The 6,080-nt window shown below is 31.2% G+C and overlaps 1 long non-coding RNA gene across 1 annotated transcript; it reads right to left on the bottom strand.

The window, feature by feature from the left end:
* Positions 1–2,455: 2,455 nt before the first annotated feature.
* LOC111087868 lies at positions 2,456–5,558 on the bottom strand. The gene is made up of 3 exons (XR_002612495.1): positions 5,473–5,558; positions 5,072–5,184; positions 2,456–2,596 (listed from the first exon to the last, which is right to left on the bottom strand). It is a non-coding gene; the product is annotated as an uncharacterized LOC111087868 (long non-coding RNA).
* Positions 5,559–6,080: the final 522 nt, after the last annotated feature.

The following is a 6,080-nucleotide window of genomic DNA, read 5'->3' as shown; positions in this document are numbered from 1 at the left end:
AAATTGTATGCTGTTCTAATAAATCTTTCATGATGTCTATAGAACCTATCTCATTATACAAATTACATATGCAGATGTTTAATATAACATGTATTTCTCAGTCTGACAATGCTAGGTGTATTTGTATTCCATCTGAATAATAATGATCTTACTTGTTACAAAATATGTAAATATTTTGGTCAAGACTGTAAAGTGATGCAAGGAACCATTGCTGTTGGTCAGATCTAATAATTCATTGCATCTTTACATATGTTACTGAACACGACAGCTACGCTGTTTTGAAGTGTGTACAAGGATATTTTATTTAAAGTACACGTAATAACTTCATTTGTGAAATGAAATGTATTGCAAGAAATATGATCTCCATGTTAAATTATGCTCTGATTAGAAGTCAATTACTTTTCACAGATAGAAAAGTTTCATATACTCTACTCTATTGTGTAAAGTGTAATTCACTCATAAAACTTCGTGTGTTGACTAAAGAAAAAGGTTAACACGAGGCTAAAACTTTCCTGAACGTTCATCTTGTATGCAAGACTCACAGATCTTTACGGTCGTGTCTCAAATTACATCCACACCGTCAAGCTGTGAGTACCATAACTTCAATAACCAAAGAAAACTAGTTTAGTGGATCTGTAACAAAAGCTTGACATGATTTTCAGTTCCACCGTATTTGTTTGCAACTTCGCTCCTTCCTTGAGAAAGATAAATATTCATTCAAAAAATATGTCTGTACGTTGTGTGTGAGAGAGAGATTTACTTTATTGTATCTATGTGTATACTATCGTACATAGCAGATAACCTTTTTAGAAGAAATATAAGAAATCATATGAATAAAATACGAACGTTTTTAAATTTACTGAATGTTTAGTGAGAATACACATTTATCTTCACAGAAAAGATTTTGTTTCTAGCAAAGTCACACAGAGGTTTATCTGTGCCCTGCCCACCGCGGGTATCGAAACCCGGTTTCTAGCGTTGTAAGTCTGCAGACATATCCCTGTGCCACTGGAGGACAACAAAAAAAGATACTGGACAGTTAATGGACCCTATACTATATATATATATATATGCATATAGAAAAACTCTTGTAATAAACCTATTTGCGCATTTTTTATTATAATAAGTGTTATCATTGAGTTAACTGCTCTTGTTAGTTGATGACAATGTCTTCATTGTTATTGCTCTAAATGATTATATGTCGTTTTCAACTATATTCTTATCATAAATAGTATACTTTTTATAGATTAGACTCTATGTATTAATATACATCTTCCTAACGGTTCTGATTTGAGTAGGTAAGTTAGTTACTGATGCTTTGCCAGTGGTTACCAATTGGCATCTTATTAAAATATTGGCGAGCAGAGTTCAAACATTTTTTAGTTATTTATAAAAATCAAGATACATACGAGTTTTATGCTTTATTTTTATAAAAAAAGAAAAGTTTTATTATTAAAAAAACAAACGTTTCAGTAAGCAACGTAGAAAAACTATCAGATCAAAACATTAAAAACTTATCCAGTTTTAAAATATTTTGGTACGTACAGTTTAATAACGAACTCGTGAAATAATATCCATTATATCTTTTCTTAACGGGGTATAACTTTCTAAGTATATTTTACATCACATGTGTCTCATTAAGAGTGTCTAAAGCAATTTTACTTCATTTATTCCTTGTATTCATATCATTTTAATTTTTTATTTTATCTTTCACTTCAGATATTTGATAGCTACTATTTGTTTCACATAGCAACAAAAACCCTTACCCCCCCCTCCCCTGTGGCACAGCTGTACATCTGGAGACTTACAATGCCAGAAATCTGGTTTCGATACCCGTAGTGGGCAGAGCACAAACAGCCCATTGTATACAAACAAACAAAAAACGCTTAGCTGATTTAATATATCTATGAAATATGTAAAACTTTTCAAGTGTTATAAACTTAGATAAAAGTTTAATAAGGATAGGATTATTACTCACAAGATTAACATTATTACAGTTAGGTCTGAATAATTTTCAAATAAAAAAGTTTAATCTTAAACCAATACGAATTAAATTTGCCCTCCAAGGGACACTGTTTAAGCACTGCATGTAGATTTGTTTGTTTGTTCCTTCTTTTAGAGCAAAGCCACTTTGAGCTATCTGCTCTGTCCAACGTGGGGAATCAAACCCCGGATTTTAGCGTTGTGAGTCCTTAAACTTATCACTGTCCCAACAAGGAACCTGCATATAGAAAGAGCCGTTTCTAATCTGTTCCTCAACCGGATTCGGAGTCATATGTTATTGGAATATTAAAAATTTATTTTTGAATTAATTAAACAAACAATAATGCAAAACGGACAAAAAAATTATAATATACCGTGCAAGTCTTTAAAATTAATATAACTTTATTTCAAATACTGGGTCTCATCAAGGTGAAAAAAATCTCAAAGCAAATAGCCAATAAAAAGTGGCGTTGACTGAAGAATGGAGAAGGCAAATTATTTCAACGTGTGTGACATTTGTCATGATTTCTTATCTCTCTTTCATATCTTTATTCAGATGATTGACTTTCCAACTTACTCTTTCTTATATATTCTTGGCATCGTGCATATTTTTCTAAAAAGAAAGTAATTAAACACGAAATTTAAATCTGTCGACCCAATACGTAGCGTAGTTTAATATCTTTTTTTGTCCGTTGTTAAGCACAAAGCTACACGATGGACTATCAGTGCTTTGCCCATCGCATGTACCGAAACCCGATTTTTAGCGTTCTAAGCCCTCAGACTTACCGCTGAGCCACCGGAGGGAGATTTAGATCAGAGATAGTCAGTCGTCTTAAAATCAGCATATCTTGGCCCCCAGTGGCACAGCCGTATGTCTGCAGACTTACAACGATATAATCCGGGTTTCGATACCCGTGGTGGGCAGAGCATAGATAGCCCATTGTGTTGCTTTGAGCTTAACTTTAAACAAGCAGTATATTTTATAGGTATAAAAAGAAAATCTAATGGTTCAAACAAATTATCTTGCCTCATTCATGTTCATTCATACTATTTTTTGACAATGAAGGATATAAAGAAAGGGATAACAGTAACTAAAGTTAACGACATAGTTAATAAACGCGTAACATTCTTAAGAAATTCACATCAAACAACAATGAACATGTTATAAGAAGCTACTTAACATTTAAATTATTTACAAATTAGATATGTCTTAACTACCGCTAATAAAAACAGCTAAAAATTGTATTTTTACTTGTAAAAATTTTATATTACAACTTTATGTAAAAAACAGCAACTAGAGTTTAATTTGAAATCATTAAAACATTCTGGTAACGAGGTGTATATACACTTTAAAACCAATTTAGAAATTATCATTAAAGTTTTGTCAGTCTTTGATGTACATTCTGTTAAGTCTTTCAATGTGATACCTAAATCATTTTGAATTTCCAAATTACATAAAAATCCCATACAGGTTTATTTCTAGCTAACAAAACTACGTCTAGGATTTGTCAATTATATTATGTAGGAGTCTGTAATACCTTAAAGAACATTTAAAGATGTATACTGTAAGTTTTCAAAGAGAGAACCGGCATTAATCCGTTCATTGTTATAGGAAATTCCATAGGATATAAAGAGAAAATTAAAGGACTTTGAAGATAAAAAACATTTGATTTCAGTAATCATTACATTAGTCTTTCCATTGATAAAATTAAAAAGTCTTTCCTCAACAATTTCAAGGTGTGTTAATAATTATGGTAAATTACTATTCTGTGTCAGCAAATACAAAAATCACTGTTTCACATTAAACTAATTCTTCCAATTTTATTGTTGTTTACCTGATAATACATCAGTAAAATTTGGCCGATATGTCTGCCAATATACATAAATGGTATTCCAGTGGGGGGTAACTTGAAGCACATAAGTTGCAAATCTCTAAATATTCGGATTAGAATATTCAAACATTAGAAAGAAAGACTATATTAAAGTTTGAATATCGGTCGCGCTTGTGGATATATATATGATATTCTTATACAGATTTATCAAGGTTTTCTAAAAAACAGCCGAACAAATGTATAAAACAGAGCTAACAACAAAGTACAATATGTGAATTAAGATAACGGCATCATTAAGTTAACATTCAATTTTAAAGTTTTTAACAAAATGGACACTCAATTCTGAAGTTATAAACTTTCTGTGTCCGAGTATGACAATTGCAAATAAGCCATGTTACAATGTTCACTGCACATAGCTTATTAAATACAGCAGAATTTACTCAACATCACAAGCTCACTCTCATTTTTCACAAACGAGGTTTTTCACTGTGCGTGTTAAACACAAAATTATTTCAATTCTCCGAGAAATTCAATAATTTTCTTGATAAGGATAATAGAATTAGAAGTTTTACAGAATATCAGATCTTTTATAAACTTTCAAATCTACACTTGTTAGTCTCATTTTCTATTATTATGTTTCTATTACATATATTTTACATTATTAGCTTAATATATGTATTTAGGACTAACCTAAATCTCCTAAACTGACCAACTTTATGAGATATTATTAGGATTACGACCGAAAAGGTCGTTCACAGCGAGGATACGCAACTAATGAAGCAATGCATTTTAATTTTTATAAGTAAGAGCATAAGAAAAGTATATTTAATTAGCTATACTTATTGCCAGGTTGATTTTTAGTTTCTCTCGAAGTATTTAGCTTGATCTGATCAAAAGTCAATGTTAATTAAGAAGTTTGGTAAAATTATAGCTTTAAATCAGAAAAAGATGTTTTATATATGATCCTGAATATAAGAACGTTTGGAATGTTTCGTAAAGTTTTAAATATAAATTAATTTGGAAAGCGTTTTACGAGTTAATCTAGAAGTAAGTTTGATAAATATTATAAAACATTAATAAAAGTAAACAAGATTTATTCAGTGTTGTACATTTCTAACTATAAAAAAAAGAAATTATTAAAAGTTATAAAATCCTAAATATCAAATAAGTCATTTGTAATATTCTATGTATGTAGTTAGTAATAGAACATGTAATTAATATTATACACTAATTGGCCATTTTATTATGAACCCTACCTAATAGTTCTCAATAATATCGGGTTGGCCTGCCTTTCATTGTGACAAGTTTTGAATTGACGTCTTATAGTCTCCACGGGATGAAGGAAAATCTGCAACTTGTTCACAAATGTCTGCAAAAGATTAAAGTGTCAGATTCAACGTTCAAGTTCATCCAAACGATGTTCAGTAATATTGAGATCCGATTATTGTGTTAGCCAAGGAAGTTGACTGAAGCTACTATCGTCTTCTTTGTAACTATTTCAGACAGTACAAACACAGTAGATGTTTGCTTTATCGTCTTGAAAGAGCCCCTACCCATCAGGGTAAACATACAATATTGTGGGGTGGGCATGACTGGCAATAACATTCAGGTACACTCTGGATATTATTGCTTTTATAAAGGAATAAAAAAAACTCACCTCCTAGAAAGAAAACGTCCCTCACCCAATGTCAGAACAACACAAACAGGGTTAAGTGTCTTTTGTCCAATTTTCCATTTTCTTTGTCTACTGTAAACAGAGAAAAAGGTGAAATGCTTCTGAACCACATCACATACTTTCAGTTATTAATTGTCCACATACTTTATTTTAATTTCCACTGAAACCGCAATTCTACTTTACTTTTGCCATTTATGATAAACTCTGTTGACAGATGGGTTTGAATAAACTATCAAAAACGTCTGTATGTTTGTGCTGTTATCTGACAGGACAAGTGTAATGGAATAACGGGGGATATCTTGGGATAGATTACTCCTGAGTACTACGTATTTCTAACGCAAGGCATTTTTACTGACTGTGATGTCACATGAAACGTGTATGGTGTAGCGTAAGTTAGTTAGTTAAATCACTCACACTGTACTGGAAAATACAGGCTTGTCCCCATGTTTTCTTATTATACGTGAGAATTATTATTCTATGCTGAAATACATGCAATGAATATCAACTTATCACCTTTTCAGACCCATTATTATTTTTACTTTTTTCCGAGACTAACTATTTTGAATAATTTCAAGTAGTAAAACATTCTT

This window comes from Limulus polyphemus, unplaced genomic scaffold (assembly GCF_000517525.1).
Source record: "Limulus polyphemus unplaced genomic scaffold, Limulus_polyphemus-2.1.2 Scaffold2768, whole genome shotgun sequence".
In the NCBI taxonomy this organism is placed as follows: Eukaryota; Metazoa; Arthropoda; class Merostomata; order Xiphosura; family Limulidae; genus Limulus; species Limulus polyphemus.
This window is presented reverse-complemented; position numbering and strand designations above follow the sequence as displayed.